This window comes from Lissotriton vulgaris, chromosome 7, assembly GCF_964263255.1.
Source record: "Lissotriton vulgaris chromosome 7, aLisVul1.2, whole genome shotgun sequence".
NCBI classification, from domain to species: domain Eukaryota; kingdom Metazoa; phylum Chordata; class Amphibia; order Caudata; family Salamandridae; genus Lissotriton; species Lissotriton vulgaris.
In genome coordinates this window covers 1,389,336,779-1,389,352,855 of record NC_141695.1, presented here as the reverse complement: position 1 = coordinate 1,389,352,855, position 16,077 = coordinate 1,389,336,779, and the positions used below count along the sequence as shown (strand labels likewise).

General features: G+C 45.3%; 16 non-coding genes across 16 annotated transcripts; 8 read left to right on the top strand and 8 right to left on the bottom strand.

Moving 5' to 3' along the window:
* Nucleotides 1-251: 251 nt before the first annotated feature.
* On the top strand, nt 252-324 carry TRNAR-ACG (transfer RNA arginine (anticodon ACG)). The gene has a single exon. It is a non-coding gene; the product is annotated as a tRNA-Arg (tRNA).
* A 1,010-nt stretch (nt 325-1,334) lies between these two features.
* Nucleotides 1,335-1,441, bottom strand: LOC147704002 (U6 spliceosomal RNA). Its single transcript, XR_015298597.1, has one exon. It is a non-coding gene; the product is annotated as a U6 spliceosomal RNA (small nuclear RNA).
* A 714-nt stretch (nt 1,442-2,155) lies between these two features.
* On the top strand, nt 2,156-2,228 carry TRNAR-ACG (transfer RNA arginine (anticodon ACG)). Its single transcript has one exon. It is a non-coding gene; the product is annotated as a tRNA-Arg (tRNA).
* Nucleotides 2,229-3,238: 1,010 nt separating this feature from the next.
* LOC147704000 (U6 spliceosomal RNA) lies at nt 3,239-3,345 on the bottom strand. The gene has a single exon (XR_015298585.1). It is a non-coding gene; the product is annotated as a U6 spliceosomal RNA (small nuclear RNA).
* A 714-nt stretch (nt 3,346-4,059) lies between these two features.
* TRNAR-ACG (transfer RNA arginine (anticodon ACG)) lies at nt 4,060-4,132 on the top strand. The gene has a single exon. It is a non-coding gene; the product is annotated as a tRNA-Arg (tRNA).
* A 1,010-nt stretch (nt 4,133-5,142) lies between these two features.
* LOC147703998 (U6 spliceosomal RNA) lies at nt 5,143-5,249 on the bottom strand. The gene has a single exon (XR_015298574.1). It is a non-coding gene; the product is annotated as a U6 spliceosomal RNA (small nuclear RNA).
* Nucleotides 5,250-5,963: 714 nt separating this feature from the next.
* Nucleotides 5,964-6,036, top strand: TRNAR-ACG (transfer RNA arginine (anticodon ACG)). The gene has a single exon. It is a non-coding gene; the product is annotated as a tRNA-Arg (tRNA).
* A 1,010-nt stretch (nt 6,037-7,046) lies between these two features.
* LOC147703996 (U6 spliceosomal RNA) lies at nt 7,047-7,153 on the bottom strand. The gene has a single exon (XR_015298563.1). It is a non-coding gene; the product is annotated as a U6 spliceosomal RNA (small nuclear RNA).
* A 714-nt stretch (nt 7,154-7,867) lies between these two features.
* Nucleotides 7,868-7,940, top strand: TRNAR-ACG (transfer RNA arginine (anticodon ACG)). Its single transcript has one exon. It is a non-coding gene; the product is annotated as a tRNA-Arg (tRNA).
* A 1,010-nt stretch (nt 7,941-8,950) lies between these two features.
* Nucleotides 8,951-9,057, bottom strand: LOC147703994 (U6 spliceosomal RNA). The gene has a single exon (XR_015298552.1). It is a non-coding gene; the product is annotated as a U6 spliceosomal RNA (small nuclear RNA).
* A 1,797-nt stretch (nt 9,058-10,854) lies between these two features.
* LOC147703993 (U6 spliceosomal RNA) lies at nt 10,855-10,961 on the bottom strand. The gene has a single exon (XR_015298542.1). It is a non-coding gene; the product is annotated as a U6 spliceosomal RNA (small nuclear RNA).
* Nucleotides 10,962-11,675: 714 nt separating this feature from the next.
* Nucleotides 11,676-11,748, top strand: TRNAR-ACG (transfer RNA arginine (anticodon ACG)). Its single transcript has one exon. It is a non-coding gene; the product is annotated as a tRNA-Arg (tRNA).
* Nucleotides 11,749-12,758: 1,010 nt separating this feature from the next.
* On the bottom strand, nt 12,759-12,865 carry LOC147703991 (U6 spliceosomal RNA). Its single transcript, XR_015298355.1, has one exon. It is a non-coding gene; the product is annotated as a U6 spliceosomal RNA (small nuclear RNA).
* Nucleotides 12,866-13,579: 714 nt separating this feature from the next.
* TRNAR-ACG (transfer RNA arginine (anticodon ACG)) lies at nt 13,580-13,652 on the top strand. Its single transcript has one exon. It is a non-coding gene; the product is annotated as a tRNA-Arg (tRNA).
* A 1,010-nt stretch (nt 13,653-14,662) lies between these two features.
* Nucleotides 14,663-14,769, bottom strand: LOC147703989 (U6 spliceosomal RNA). The gene has a single exon (XR_015298536.1). It is a non-coding gene; the product is annotated as a U6 spliceosomal RNA (small nuclear RNA).
* A 714-nt stretch (nt 14,770-15,483) lies between these two features.
* On the top strand, nt 15,484-15,556 carry TRNAR-UCG (transfer RNA arginine (anticodon UCG)). The gene has a single exon. It is a non-coding gene; the product is annotated as a tRNA-Arg (tRNA).
* The last annotated feature ends 521 nt before the right edge of the window (nt 15,557-16,077 follow it).

Genomic DNA, 16,077 nt, shown 5'->3' with positions numbered 1-16,077 from the left:
CACAGACCTGGAACTGATTATGTTAATGCAAACTATTTAAGAAACTGAGCCTGATCTAAAAGATTTCCTTGGATCTAGGACCATTTCGCCTAGCTTTTAGGTGCTTCCTTCTCCTAAAGTCCTTTGTAAAACTTGGGAAAACCTCACAGAACAGACTTCCAGGAGGTCAGATGGGTTTCCTTGTGCCTTCACACACACATACACACACTTTCTAGCCCACTTAAGGACAAAAGGATGCGTAAGTCTACATAGGGCCAGTGGCGCAATGGATAACGCGTCTGACTACGGATCAGAAGATTGTAGGTTCGACTCCTATCTGGCTCGGAAGGGTTGTAGGTCCCTGTTTGATTATATTCCTGTGGAATTTTTATTTACCTCAGACTTGTTGTAGGTTCAATATTCTCCAGCAGGATTCATCCAGCAGTTGTTCCACGGTAGAGCGCAAGTAATAGGACCACAGCTAGTTAAACGTTTCCCATTTGCTGCTGGACTCTATGTGATGGCCGTCACGTGGTGTGCTGCTTTTGTATTTCAACATGGGTCCCTGATACTCTTAATTGCGAAAAAGCTTGTTGACAAAAGTGTGTGTGCGCGAGGGTCTGTGGACGTAGGCAGGTGTGTGCACTTGAATGCTTACCCATTTACATGTGTGAGAGGAACAAACCAACTCCCTGTGGGCTGCAGGCTTACAACTGGTAGCCCCAGTAGCCAGGCAGAACCACAGGTAAGGAGAGAGAGAAAGTTGGTCCATTATTAGAGAAGGACCATAAGCATCTTGCACTGCTACCTTCTTCCCCTCTCAGCCACGATCGGCCAAGACCTCTCTATTAGGGTAGAGGGTGAACATTTCTTGGACCTCAGAAACTGAGGGATGTAGACCCAATATGTCCTCCAAGCGCCTAGAGACCTGGTGCCCAATCTGGCATGGTGTTTTTCAGCTTACCCGACCAATCCGGTTGCAAGGTGGACTTTAACAATACTGCTAAAAACGCACTCCCAGACATCCCTGAGGCCTTCATTTGCATAGGCCCTGCCCTTCTCTTTGTCCTGATTCCCACAAATCAACACAACACTGCAGCAGTATAGATTTGGGGGTGGTGAAGAATAATGACAGTGAGGCTAAAAAAGAGAAAGAAAAGTCCCAGAAGTCCTGCAGGCTTCCTTGCTAAATGCAGCTGAACATAGAGCGCACCTTCTTTACTGCAAAGCAAATACATTAAAAATGTTGAGGAGAGACTAATTGAAAAATACATATTACGGGGACAGCACTGGGACCTGCTTTATTTTTTCAATTAGTCTTGAAAACAAAAAAGATTTCTCTCCTGAAAGCTGTTAAAAATATGGAACGCTTCACGAATTTGCGTGTCATCCTTGCGCAGGGGCCATGCTAATCTTCTCTGTATCGTTCCAATTTTAGTATATGTGCTGCCGAAGCGAGCACACTTTATTGATGAACTGACAATGTTTATAAACTCTCTAAATCTACAGTCTCTAGACATAGGGTGGCCTGGCAGAGATGCTCAGATGGCCAGTACGCATTCAAATCTGAGCCAATGGTCAAAAATGGATGAAGAGTAGCAATCCATTATTCTTCACTGCATTTGTGGTCCAAGACTAAACACACCGTAAGTATGTAGATTATACCAGGTTTGCAAAGGCTCCTGGGTCGGGCTACAGACAAGGAGCATTGTGACGTCACACTGCCTGTGGAACAGTGATATTAAAGGTGAAACAGCTGCACAGTAGGTTAGGTGAAGGGCTCTGAGAGTGGAAAGGCAGCATGCTTGGGTCCCTGGACAAGGTGAGCTTATGATAATGTGTCTGAATGTTCACCTGTGTTGTAATATTAAACCCCTTATTGTTGTAAACGCCTACTTACTAAGGAGTTCTCAAGCTCAGCCCCACACAGACCTGGAACTGATTATGTTAATGCAAACTATTTAAGAAACTGAGCCTGATCTAAAAGATTTCCTTGGATCTAGGACCATTTCGCCTAGCTTTTAGGTGCTTCCTTCTCCTAAAGTCCTTTGTAAAACTTGGGAAAACCTCACAGAACAGACTTCCAGGAGGTCAGATGGGTTCCCTTGTGCCTTCACACACACATACACACACTTTCTAGCCCACTTAAGGACAAAAGGATGCGTAAGTCTACATAGGGCCAGTGGCGCAATGGATAACGCGTCTGACTACGGATCAGAAGATTGTAGGTTCGACTCCTATCTGGCTCGGAAGGGTTGTAGGTCCCTGTTTGATTATATTCCTGTGGAATTTTTATTTACCTCAGACTTGTTGTAGGTTCAATATTCTCCAGCAGGACTCATCCAGCAGTTGTTCCACGGTAGAGCGCAAGTAATAGGACCACAGCTAGTTAAACGTTTCCCATTTGCTGCTGGACTCTATGTGATGGCCGTCACGTGGTGTGCTGCTTTTGTATTTCAACATGGGTCCCTGATACTCTTAATTGCGAAAAAGCTTGTTGACAAAAGTGTGTGTGCGCGAGGGTCTGTGGACGTAGGCAGGTGTGTGCACTTGAATGCTTACCCATTTACATGTGTGAGAGGAACAAACCAACTCCCTGTGGGCTGCAGGCTTACAACTGGTAGCCCCAGTAGCCAGGCAGAACCACAGGTAAGGAGAGAGAGAAAGTTGGTCCATTATTAGAGAAGGACCATAAGCATCTTGCACTGCTACCTTCTTCCCCTCTCAGCCACGATCGGCCAAGACCTCTCTATTAGGGTAGAGGGTGAACATTTCTTGGACCTCAGAAACTGAGGGATGTAGACCCAATATGTCCTCCAAGCGCCTAGAGACCTGGTGCCCAATCTGGCATGGTGTTTTTCAGCTTACCCGACCAATCCGGTTGCAAGGTGGACTTTAACAATACTGCTAAAAAGGCACTCCCAGACATCCCTGAGGCCTTCATTTGCATAGGCCCTGCCCTTCTCTTTGTCCTGATTCCCACAAATCAACACAACACTGCAGCAGTATAGATTTGGGGGTGGTGAAGAATAATGACAGTGAGGCTAAAAAAGAGAAAGAAAAGTCCCAGAAGTCCTGCAGGCTTCCTTGCTAAATGCAGCTGAACATAGAGCGCACCTTCTTTACTGCAAAGCAAATACATTAAAAATGTTGAGGAGAGACTAATTGAAAAATACATATTACGGGGACAGCACTGGGACCTGCTTTATTTTTTCAATTAGTCTTGAAAACAAAAAAGATTTCTCTCCTGAAAGCTGTTAAAAATATGGAACGCTTCACGAATTTGCGTGTCATCCTTGCGCAGGGGCCATGCTAATCTTCTCTGTATCGTTCCAATTTTAGTATATGTGCTGCCGAAGCGAGCACACTTTATTGATGAACTGACAATGTTTATAAACTCTCTAAATCTACAGTCTCTAGACATAGGGTGGCCTGGCAGAGATGCTCAGATGGCCAGTACGCATTCAAATCTGAGCCAATGGTCAAAAATGGATGAAGAGTAGCAATCCATTATTCTTCACTGCATTTGTGGTCCAAGACTAAACACACCGTAAGTATGTAGATTATACCAGGTTTGCAAAGGCTCCTGGGTCGGGCTACAGACAAGGAGCATTGTGACGTCACGCTGCCTGTGGAACAGTGATATTAAAGGTGAAACAGCTGCACAGTAGGTTAGGTGAAGGGCTCTGAGAGTGGAAAGGCAGCATGCTTGGGTCCCTGGACAAGGTGAGCTTATGATAATGTGTCTGAATGTTCACCTGTGTTGTAATATTAAACCCCTTATTGTTGTAAACGCCTACTTACTAAGGAGTTCTCAAGCTCAGCCCCACACAGACCTGGAACTGATTATGTTAATGCAAACTATTTAAGAAACTGAGCCTGATCTAAAAGATTTCCTTGGATCTAGGACCATTTCGCCTAGCTTTTAGGTGCTTCCTTCTCCTAAAGTCCTTTGTAAAACTTGGGAAAACCTCACAGAACAGACTTCCAGGAGGTCAGATGGGTTCCCTTGTGCCTTCACACACACATACACACACTTTCTAGCCCACTTAAGGACAAAAGGATGCGTAAGTCTACATAGGGCCAGTGGCGCAATGGATAACGCGTCTGACTACGGATCAGAAGATTGTAGGTTCGACTCCTATCTGGCTCGGAAGGGTTGTAGGTCCCTGTTTGATTATATTCCTGTGGAATTTTTATTTACCTCAGACTTGTTGTAGGTTCAATATTCTCCAGCAGGACTCATCCAGCAGTTGTTCCACGGTAGAGCGCAAGTAATAGGACCACAGCTAGTTAAACGTTTCCCATTTGCTGCTGGACTCTATGTGATGGCCGTCACGTGGTGTGCTGCTTTTGTATTTCAACATGGGTCCCTGATACTCTTAATTGCGAAAAAGCTTGTTGACAAAAGTGTGTGTGCGCGAGGGTCTGTGGACGTAGGCAGGTGTGTGCACTTGAATGCTTACCCATTTACATGTGTGAGAGGAACAAACCAACTCCCTGTGGGCTGCAGGCTTACAACTGGTAGCCCCAGTAGCCAGGCAGAACCACAGGTAAGGAGAGAGAGAAAGTTGGTCCATTATTAGAGAAGGACCATAAGCATCTTGCACTGCTACCTTCTTCCCCTCTCAGCCACGATCGGCCAAGACCTCTCTATTAGGGTAGAGGGTGAACATTTCTTGGACCTCAGAAACTGAGGGATGTAGACCCAATATGTCCTCCAAGCGCCTAGAGACCTGGTGCCCAATCTGGCATGGTGTTTTTCAGCTTACCCGACCAATCCGGTTGCAAGGTGGACTTTAACAATACTGCTAAAAAGGCACTCCCAGACATCCCTGAGGCCTTCATTTGCATAGGCCCTGCCCTTCTCTTTGTCCTGATTCCCACAAATCAACACAACACTGCAGCAGTATAGATTTGGGGGTGGTGAAGAATAATGACAGTGAGGCTAAAAAAGAGAAAGAAAAGTCCCAGAAGTCCTGCAGGCTTCCTTGCTAAATGCAGCTGAACATAGAGCGCACCTTCTTTACTGCAAAGCAAATACATTAAAAATGTTGAGGAGAGACTAATTGAAAAATACATATTACGGGGACAGCACTGGGACCTGCTTTATTTTTTCAATTAGTCTTGAAAACAAAAAAGATTTCTCTCCTGAAAGCTGTTAAAAATATGGAACGCTTCACGAATTTGCGTGTCATCCTTGCGCAGGGGCCATGCTAATCTTCTCTGTATCGTTCCAATTTTAGTATATGTGCTGCCGAAGCGAGCACACTTTATTGATGAACTGACAATGTTTATAAACTCTCTAAATCTACAGTCTCTAGACATAGGGTGGCCTGGCAGAGATGCTCAGATGGCCAGTACGCATTCAAATCTGAGCCAATGGTCAAAAATGGATGAAGAGTAGCAATCCATTATTCTTCACTGCATTTGTGGTCCAAGACTAAACACACCGTAAGTATGTAGATTATACCAGGTTTGCAAAGGCTCCTGGGTCGGGCTACAGACAAGGAGCATTGTGACGTCACGCTGCCTGTGGAACAGTGATATTAAAGGTGAAACAGCTGCACAGTAGGTTAGGTGAAGGGCTCTGAGAGTGGAAAGGCAGCATGCTTGGGTCCCTGGACAAGGTGAGCTTATGATAATGTGTCTGAATGTTCACCTGTGTTGTAATATTAAACCCCTTATTGTTGTAAACGCCTACTTACTAAGGAGTTCTCAAGCTCAGCCCCACACAGACCTGGAACTGATTATGTTAATGCAAACTATTTAAGAAACTGAGCCTGATCTAAAAGATTTCCTTGGATCTAGGACCATTTCGCCTAGCTTTTAGGTGCTTCCTTCTCCTAAAGTCCTTTGTAAAACTTGGGAAAACCTCACAGAACAGACTTCCAGGAGGTCAGATGGGTTTCCTTGTGCCTTCACACACACATACACACACTTTCTAGCCCACTTAAGGACAAAAGGATGCGTAAGTCTACATAGGGCCAGTGGCGCAATGGATAACGCGTCTGACTACGGATCAGAAGATTGTAGGTTCGACTCCTATCTGGCTCGGAAGGGTTGTAGGTCCCTGTTTGATTATATTCCTGTGGAATTTTTATTTACCTCAGACTTGTTGTAGGTTCAATATTCTCCAGCAGGATTCATCCAGCAGTTGTTCCACGGTAGAGCGCAAGTAATAGGACCACAGCTAGTTAAACGTTTCCCATTTGCTGCTGGACTCTATGTGATGGCCGTCACGTGGTGTGCTGCTTTTGTATTTCAACATGGGTCCCTGATACTCTTAATTGCGAAAAAGCTTGTTGACAAAAGTGTGTGTGCGCGAGGGTCTGTGGACGTAGGCAGGTGTGTGCACTTGAATGCTTACCCATTTACATGTGTGAGAGGAACAAACCAACTCCCTGTGGGCTGCAGGCTTACAACTGGTAGCCCCAGTAGCCAGGCAGAACCACAGGTAAGAAGAGAGAGAAAGTTGGTCCATTATTAGAGAAGGACCATAAGCATCTTGCACTGCTACCTTCTTCCCCTCTCAGCCACGATCGGCCAAGACCTCTCTATTAGGGTAGAGGGTGAACATTTCTTGGACCTCAGAAACTGAGGGATGTAGACCCAATATGTCCTCCAAGCGCCTAGAGACCTGGTGCCCAATCTGGCATGGTGTTTTTCAGCTTACCCGACCAATCCGGTTGCAAGGTGGACTTTAACAATACTGCTAAAAAGGCACTCCCAGACATCCCTGAGGCCTTCATTTGCATAGGCCCTGCCCTTCTCTTTGTCCTGATTCCCACAAATCAACACAACACTGCAGCAGTATAGATTTGGGGGTGGTGAAGAATAATGACAGTGAGGCTAAAAAAGAGAAAGAAAAGTCCCAGAAGTCCTGCAGGCTTCCTTGCTAAATGCAGCTGAACATAGAGCGCACCTTCTTTACTGCAAAGCAAATACATTAAAAATGTTGAGGAGAGACTAATTGAAAAATACATATTACGGGGACAGCACTGGGACCTGCTTTATTTTTTCAATTAGTCTTGAAAACAAAAAAGATTTCTCTCCTGAAAGCTGTTAAAAATATGGAACGCTTCACGAATTTGCGTGTCATCCTTGCGCAGGGGCCATGCTAATCTTCTCTGTATCGTTCCAATTTTAGTATATGTGCTGCCGAAGCGAGCACACTTTATTGATGAACTGACAATGTTTATAAACTCTCTAAATCTACAGTCTCTAGACATAGGGTGGCCTGGCAGAGATGCTCAGATGGCCAGTACGCATTCAAATCTGAGCCAATGGTCAAAAATGGATGAAGAGTAGCAATCCATTATTCTTCACTGCATTTGTGGTCCAAGACTAAACACACCGTAAGTATGTAGATTATACCAGGTTTGCAAAGGCTCCTGGGTCGGGCTACAGACAAGGAGCATTGTGACGTCACACTGCCTGTGGAACAGTGATATTAAAGGTGAAACAGCTGCACAGTAGGTTAGGTGAAGGGCTCTGAGAGTGGAAAGGCAGCATGCTTGGGTCCCTGGACAAGGTGAGCTTATGATAATGTGTCTGAATGTTCACCTGTGTTGTAATATTAAACCCCTTATTGTTGTAAACGCCTACTTACTAAGGAGTTCTCAAGCTCAGCCCCACACAGACCTGGAACTGATTATGTTAATGCAAACTATTTAAGAAACTGAGCCTGATCTAAAAGATTTCCTTGGATCTAGGACCATTTCGCCTAGCTTTTAGGTGCTTCCTTCTCCTAAAGTCCTTTGTAAAACTTGGGAAAACCTCACAGAACAGACTTCCAGGAGGTCAGATGGGTTCCCTTGTGCCTTCACACACACATACACACACTTTCTAGCCCACTTAAGGACAAAAGGATGCGTAAGTCTACATAGGGCCAGTGGCGCAATGGATAACGCGTCTGACTACGGATCAGAAGATTGTAGGTTCGACTCCTATCTGGCTCGGAAGGGTTGTAGGTCCCTGTTTGATTATATTCCTGTGGAATTTTTATTTACCTCAGACTTGTTGTAGGTTCAATATTCTCCAGCAGGACTCATCCAGCAGTTGTTCCACGGTAGAGCGCAAGTAATAGGACCACAGCTAGTTAAACGTTTCCCATTTGCTGCTGGACTCTATGTGATGGCCGTCACGTGGTGTGCTGCTTTTGTATTTCAACATGGGTCCCTGATACTCTTAATTGCGAAAAAGCTTGTTGACAAAAGTGTGTGTGCGCGAGGGTCTGTGGACGTAGGCAGGTGTGTGCACTTGAATGCTTACCCATTTACATGTGTGAGAGGAACAAACCAACTCCCTGTGGGCTGCAGGCTTACAACTGGTAGCCCCAGTAGCCAGGCAGAACCACAGGTAAGGAGAGAGAGAAAGTTGGTCCATTATTAGAGAAGGACCATAAGCATCTTGCACTGCTACCTTCTTCCCCTCTCAGCCACGATCGGCCAAGACCTCTCTATTAGGGTAGAGGGTGAACATTTCTTGGACCTCAGAAACTGAGGGATGTAGACCCAATATGTCCTCCAAGCGCCTAGAGACCTGGTGCCCAATCTGGCATGGTGTTTTTCAGCTTACCCGACCAATCCGGTTGCAAGGTGGACTTTAACAATACTGCTAAAAAGGCACTCCCAGACATCCCTGAGGCCTTCATTTGCATAGGCCCTGCCCTTCTCTTTGTCCTGATTCCCACAAATCAACACAACACTGCAGCAGTATAGATTTGGGGGTGGTGAAGAATAATGACAGTGAGGCTAAAAAAGAGAAAGAAAAGTCCCAGAAGTCCTGCAGGCTTCCTTGCTAAATGCAGCTGAACATAGAGCGCACCTTCTTTACTGCAAAGCAAATACATTAAAAATGTTGAGGAGAGACTAATTGAAAAATACATATTACGGGGACAGCACTGGGACCTGCTTTATTTTTTCAATTAGTCTTGAAAACAAAAAAGATTTCTCTCCTGAAAGCTGTTAAAAATATGGAACGCTTCACGAATTTGCGTGTCATCCTTGCGCAGGGGCCATGCTAATCTTCTCTGTATCGTTCCAATTTTAGTATATGTGCTGCCGAAGCGAGCACACTTTATTGATGAACTGACAATGTTTATAAACTCTCTAAATCTACAGTCTCTAGACATAGGGTGGCCTGGCAGAGATGCTCAGATGGCCAGTACGCATTCAAATCTGAGCCAATGGTCAAAAATGGATGAAGAGTAGCAATCCATTATTCTTCACTGCATTTGTGGTCCAAGACTAAACACACCGTAAGTATGTAGATTATACCAGGTTTGCAAAGGCTCCTGGGTCGGGCTACAGACAAGGAGCATTGTGACGTCACGCTGCCTGTGGAACAGTGATATTAAAGGTGAAACAGCTGCACAGTAGGTTAGGTGAAGGGCTCTGAGAGTGGAAAGGCAGCATGCTTGGGTCCCTGGACAAGGTGAGCTTATGATAATGTGTCTGAATGTTCACCTGTGTTGTAATATTAAACCCCTTATTGTTGTAAACGCCTACTTACTAAGGAGTTCTCAAGCTCAGCCCCACACAGACCTGGAACTGATTATGTTAATGCAAACTATTTAAGAAACTGAGCCTGATCTAAAAGATTTCCTTGGATCTAGGACCATTTCGCCTAGCTTTTAGGTGCTTCCTTCTCCTAAAGTCCTTTGTAAAACTTGGGAAAACCTCACAGAACAGACTTCCAGGAGGTCAGATGGGTTCCCTTGTGCCTTCACACACACATACACACACTTTCTAGCCCACTTAAGGACAAAAGGATGCGTAAGTCTACATAGGGCCAGTGGTGCAATGGATAACGCGTCTGACTACGGATCAGAAGATTGTAGGTTCGACTCCTATCTGGCTCGGAAGGGTTGTAGGTCCCTGTTTGATTATATTCCTGTGGAATTTTTATTTACCTCAGACTTGTTGTAGGTTCAATATTCTCCAGCAGGACTCATCCAGCAGTTGTTCCACGGTAGAGCGCAAGTAATAGGACCACAGCTAGTTAAACGTTTCCCATTTGCTGCTGGACTCTATGTGATGGCCGTCACGTGGTGTGCTGCTTTTGTATTTCAACATGGGTCCCTGATACTCTTAATTGCGAAAAAGCTTGTTGACAAAAGTGTGTGTGCGCGAGGGTCTGTGGACGTAGGCAGGTGTGTGCACTTGAATGCTTACCCATTTACATGTGTGAGAGGAACAAACCAACTCCCTGTGGGCTGCAGGCTTACAACTGGTAGCCCCAGTAGCCAGGCAGAACCACAGGTAAGGAGAGAGAGAAAGTTGGTCCATTATTAGAGAAGGACCATAAGCATCTTGCACTGCTACCTTCTTCCCCTCTCAGCCACGATCGGCCAAGACCTCTCTATTAGGGTAGAGGGTGAACATTTCTTGGACCTCAGAAACTGAGGGATGTAGACCCAATATGTCCTCCAAGCGCCTAGAGACCTGGTGCCCAATCTGGCATGGTGTTTTTCAGCTTACCCGACCAATCCGGTTGCAAGGTGGACTTTAACAATACTGCTAAAAAGGCACTCCCAGACATCCCTGAGGCCTTCATTTGCATAGGCCCTGCCCTTCTCTTTGTCCTGATTCCCACAAATCAACACAACACTGCAGCAGTATAGATTTGGGGGTGGTGAAGAATAATGACAGTGAGGCTAAAAAAGAGAAAGAAAAGTCCCAGAAGTCCTGCAGGCTTCCTTGCTAAATGCAGCTGAACATAGAGCGCACCTTCTTTACTGCAAAGCAAATACATTAAAAATGTTGAGGAGAGACTAATTGAAAAATACATATTACGGGGACAGCACTGGGACCTGCTTTATTTTTTCAATTAGTCTTGAAAACAAAAAAGATTTCTCTCCTGAAAGCTGTTAAAAATATGGAACGCTTCACGAATTTGCGTGTCATCCTTGCGCAGGGGCCATGCTAATCTTCTCTGTATCGTTCCAATTTTAGTATATGTGCTGCCGAAGCGAGCACACTTTATTGATGAACTGACAATGTTTATAAACTCTCTAAATCTACAGTCTCTAGACATAGGGTGGCCTGGCAGAGATGCTCAGATGGCCAGTACGCATTCAAATCTGAGCCAATGGTCAAAAATGGATGAAGAGTAGCAATCCATTATTCTTCACTGCATTTGTGGTCCAAGACTAAACACACCGTAAGTATGTAGATTATACCAGGTTTGCAAAGGCTCCTGGGTCGGGCTACAGACAAGGAGCATTGTGACGTCACGCTGCCTGTGGAACAGTGATATTAAAGGTGAAACAGCTGCACAGTAGGTTAGGTGAAGGGCTCTGAGAGTGGAAAGGCAGCATGCTTGGGTCCCTGGACAAGGTGAGCTTATGATAATGTGTCTGAATGTTCACCTGTGTTGTAATATTAAACCCCTTATTGTTGTAAACGCCTACTTACTAAGGAGTTCTCAAGCTCAGCCCCACACAGACCTGGAACTGATTATGTTAATGCAAACTATTTAAGAAACTGAGCCTGATCTAAAAGATTTCCTTGGATCTAGGACCATTTCGCCTAGCTTTTAGGTGCTTCCTTCTCCTAAAGTCCTTTGTAAAACTTGGGAAAACCTCACAGAACAGACTTCCAGGAGGTCAGATGGGTTTCCTTGTGCCTTCACACACACATACACACACTTTCTAGCCCACTTAAGGACAAAAGGATGCGTAAGTCTACATAGGGCCAGTGGCGCAATGGATAACGCGTCTGACTACGGATCAGAAGATTGTAGGTTCGACTCCTATCTGGCTCGGAAGGGTTGTAGGTCCCTGTTTGATTATATTCCTGTGGAATTTTTATTTACCTCAGACTTGTTGTAGGTTCAATATTCTCCAGCAGGATTCATCCAGCAGTTGTTCCACGGTAGAGCGCAAGTAATAGGACCACAGCTAGTTAAACGTTTCCCATTTGCTGCTGGACTCTATGTGATGGCCGTCACGTGGTGTGCTGCTTTTGTATTTCAACATGGGTCCCTGATACTCTTAATTGCGAAAAAGCTTGTTGACAAAAGTGTGTGTGCGCGAGGGTCTGTGGACGTAGGCAGGTGTGTGCACTTGAATGCTTACCCATTTACATGTGTGAGAGGAACAAACCAACTCCCTGTGGGCTGCAGGCTTACAACTGGTAGCCCCAGTAGCCAGGCAGAACCACAGGTAAGGAGAGAGAGAAAGTTGGTCCATTATTAGAGAAGGACCATAAGCATCTTGCACTGCTACCTTCTTCCCCTCTCAGCCACGATCGGCCAAGACCTCTCTATTAGGGTAGAGGGTGAACATTTCTTGGACCTCAGAAACTGAGGGATGTAGACCCAATATGTCCTCCAAGCGCCTAGAGACCTGGTGCCCAATCTGGCATGGTGTTTTTCAGCTTACCCGACCAATCCGGTTGCAAGGTGGACTTTAACAATACTGCTAAAAAGGCACTCCCAGACATCCCTGAGGCCTTCATTTGCATAGGCCCTGCCCTTCTCTTTGTCCTGATTCCCACAAATCAACACAACACTGCAGCAGTATAGATTCGGGGGTGGTGAAGAATAATGACAGTGAGGCTAAAAAAGAGAAAGAAAAGTCCCAGAAGTCCTGCAGGCTTCCTTGCTAAATGCAGCTGAACATAGAGCGCACCTTCTTTACTGCAAAGCAAATACATTAAAAATGTTGAGGAGAGACTAATTGAAAAATACATATTACGGGGACAGCACTGGGACCTGCTTTATTTTTTCAATTAGTCTTGAAAACAAAAAAGATTTCTCTCCTGAAAGCTGTTAAAAATATGGAACGCTTCACGAATTTGCGTGTCATCCTTGCGCAGGGGCCATGCTAATCTTCTCTGTATCGTTCCAATTTTAGTATATGAGCTGCCGAAGCGAGCACACTTTATTGATGAACTGACAATGTTTATAAACTCTCTAAATCTACAGTCTCTAGACATAGGGTGGCCTGGCAGAGATGCTCAGATGGCCAGTACGCATTCAAATCTGAGCCAATGGTCAAAAATGGATGAAGAGTAGCAATCCATTATTCTTCACTGCATTTGTGGTCCAAGACTAAACACACCGTAAGTATGTAGATTATACCAGGTTTGCAAAGGCTCCTGGGTCGGGCTACAGACAAGGAGCATTGTGACGTCACGCTGCCTGTGGAACAGTGATATTAAAGGTGAAACAGCTGCACAGTAGGTTAGGTGAAGGGCTCTGAGAGTGGAAAGGCAGCATGCTTGGGTCCCTGGACAAGGTGAGCTTATGATAATGTGTCTGAATGTTCACCTGTGTTGTAATATTAAACCCCTTATTGTTGTAAACGCCTACTTACTAAGGAGTTCTCAAGCTCAGCCCCACACAGACCTGGAACTGATTATGTTAATGCAAACTATTTAAGAAACTGAGCCTGATCTAAAAGATTTCCTTGGATCTAGGACCATTTCGCCTAGCTTTTAGGTGCTTCCTTCTCCTAAAGTCCTTTGTAAAACTTGGGAAAACCTCACAGAACAGACTTCCAGGAGGTCAGATGGGTTCCCTTGTGCCTTCACACACACATACACACACTTTCTAGCCCACTTAAGGACAAAAGGATGCGTAAGTCTACATAGGGCCAGTGGCGCAATGGATAACGCGTCTGACTACGGATCAGAAGATTGTAGGTTCGACTCCTATCTGGCTCGGAAGGGTTGTAGGTCCCTGTTTGATTATATTCCTGTGGAATTTTTATTTACCTCAGACTTGTTGTAGGTTCAATATTCTCCAGCAGGACTCATCCAGCAGTTGTTCCACGGTAGAGCGCAAGTAATAGGACCACAGCTAGTTAAACGTTTCCCATTTGCTGCTGGACTCTATGTGATGGCCGTCACGTGGTGTGCTGCTTTTGTATTTCAACATGGGTCCCTGATACTCTTAATTGCGAAAAAGCTTGTTGACAAAAGTGTGTGTGCGCGAGGGTCTGTGGACGTAGGCAGGTGTGTGCACTTGAATGCTTAACCATTTACATGTGTGAGAGGAACAAACCAACTCCCTGTGGGCTGCAGGCTTACAACTGGTAGCCCCAGTAGCCAGGCAGAACCACAGGTAAGGAGAGAGAGAAAGTTGGTCCATTATTAGAGAAGGACCATAAGCATCTTGCACTGCTACCTTCTTCCCCTCTCAGCCACGATCGGCCAAGACCTCTCTATTAGGGTAGAGGGTGAACATTTCTTGGACCTCAGAAACTGAGGGATGTAGACCCAATATGTCCTCCAAGCGCCTAGAGACCTGGTGCCCAATCTGGCATGGTGTTTTTCAGCTTACCCGACCAATCCGGTTGCAAGGTGGACTTTAACAATACTGCTAAAAAGGCACTCCCAGACATCCCTGAGGCCTTCATTTGCATAGGCCCTGCCCTTCTCTTTGTCCTGATTCCCACAAATCAACACAACACTGCAGCAGTATAGATTTGGGGGTGGTGAAGAATAATGACAGTGAGGCTAAAAAAGAGAAAGAAAAGTCCCAGAAGTCCTGCAGGCTTCCTTGCTAAATGCAGCTGAACATAGAGCGCACCTTCTTTACTGCAAAGCAAATACATTAAAAATGTTGAGGAGAGACTAATTGAAAAATACATATTACGGGGACAGCACTGGGACCTGCTTTATTTTTTCAATTAGTCTTGAAAACAAAAAAGATTTCTCTCCTGAAAGCTGTTAAAAATATGGAACGCTTCACGAATTTGCGTGTCATCCTTGCGCAGGGGCCATGCTAATCTTCTCTGTATCGTTCCAATTTTAGTATATGTGCTGCCGAAGCGAGCACACTTTATTGATGAACTGACAATGTTTATAAACTCTCTAAATCTACAGTCTCTAGACATAGGGTGGCCTGGCAGAGATGCTCAGATGGCCAGTACGCATTCAAATCTGAGCCAATGGTCAAAAATGGATGAAGAGTAGCAATCCATTATTCTTCACTGCATTTGTGGTCCAAGACTAAACACACCGTAAGTATGTAGATTATACCAGGTTTGCAAAGGCTCCTGGGTCGGGCTACAGACAAGGAGCATTGTGACGTCACGCTGCCTGTGGAACAGTGATATTAAAGGTGAAACAGCTGCACAGTAGGTTAGGTGAAGGGCTCTGAGAGTGGAAAGGCAGCATGCTTGGGTCCCTGGACAAGGTGAGCTTATGATAATGTGTCTGAATGTTCACCTGTGTTGTAATATTAAACCCCTTATTGTTGTAAACGCCTACTTACTAAGGAGTTCTCAAGCTCAGCCCCACACAGACCTGGAACTGATTATGTTAATGCAAACTATTTAAGAAACTGAGCCTGATCTAAAAGATTTCCTTGGATCTAGGACCATTTCGCCTAGCTTTTAGGTGCTTCCTTCTCCTAAAGTCCTTTGTAAAACTTGGGAAAACCTCACAGAACAGACTTCCAGGAGGTCAGATGGGTTTCCTTGTGCCTTCACACACACATACACACACTTTCTAGCCCACTTAAGGACAAAAGGATGCGTAAGTCTACATAGGGCCAGTGGCGCAATGGATAACGCGTCTGATTTCGGATCAGAAGATTGTAGGTTCGACTCCTATCTGGCTCGGAAGGGTTGTAGGTCCCTGTTTGATTATATTCCTGTGGAATTTTTATTTACCTCAGACTTGTTGTAGGTTCAATATTCTCCAGCAGGATTCATCCAGCAGTTGTTCCACGGTAGAGCGCAAGTAATAGGACCACAGCTAGTTAAACGTTTCCCATTTGCTGCTGGACTCTATGTGATGGCCGTCACGTGGTGTGCTGCTTTTGTATTTCAACATGGGTCCCTGATACTCTTAATTGCGAAAAAGCTTGTTGACAAAAGTGTGTGTGCGCGAGGGTCTGTGGACGTAGGCAGGTGTGTGCACTTGAATGCTTACCCATTTACATGTGTGAGAGGAACAAACCAACTCCCTGTGGGCTGCAGGCTTACAACTGGTAGCCCCAGTAGCCAGGCAGAACCACAGGTAAGGAGAGAGAGAAAGTTGGTCCATTATTAGAGAAGGACCATAAGCATCTTGCACTGCTACCTTCTTCCCCTCTCAGCCACGATCGGCCAAGACCTCTCTATTAGGGTAGAGGGTGAAC